Source organism: Mastomys coucha, chromosome X (genome assembly GCF_008632895.1).
Source record: "Mastomys coucha isolate ucsf_1 chromosome X, UCSF_Mcou_1, whole genome shotgun sequence".
In the NCBI taxonomy this organism is placed as follows: Eukaryota; Metazoa; Chordata; class Mammalia; order Rodentia; family Muridae; genus Mastomys; species Mastomys coucha.
The window spans coordinates 144,867,072-144,867,489 of NC_045030.1; positions in this window are offsets into that span (position 1 = coordinate 144,867,072).

A 418-nucleotide genomic window follows, 5' to 3' on the forward strand; every position below is an offset into this window, starting at 1 on the left:
ACCATGTAAAATTGTAAATGGTTTTAAAGAAGTGTTCATGTGCAAAGATTAAAATATCTAGATGTTTCCAGAATGGAAAAAAAACTAGAGTACTATAAAGATCTGAGTAAGTTATTAAAGATACGTAAAAGATGAGAGAGATGATGCATATTACTGTGTTAGTTCTTTTTCTATTGTTATGATAAAGTAACATGGCCAAGGCAACTAACTAATAGAATGAAGGGGTTATTTGGGCTTATGGTTCCAGAGGAATAAGAGAGCAGAACAGAGGCAGCAGGCTTTGCAGCTGCAACAGTAAGCTGAGAGCTACGTCTTGAACTGCAAGTAGGAAGCTGTGGGTCTCTCTGCTCTTGTGGATCATTGGCCAATATGGTCCACAGGGCAGTGGGAGCAGAGACGACGAGCTGGGAGGGTGGAT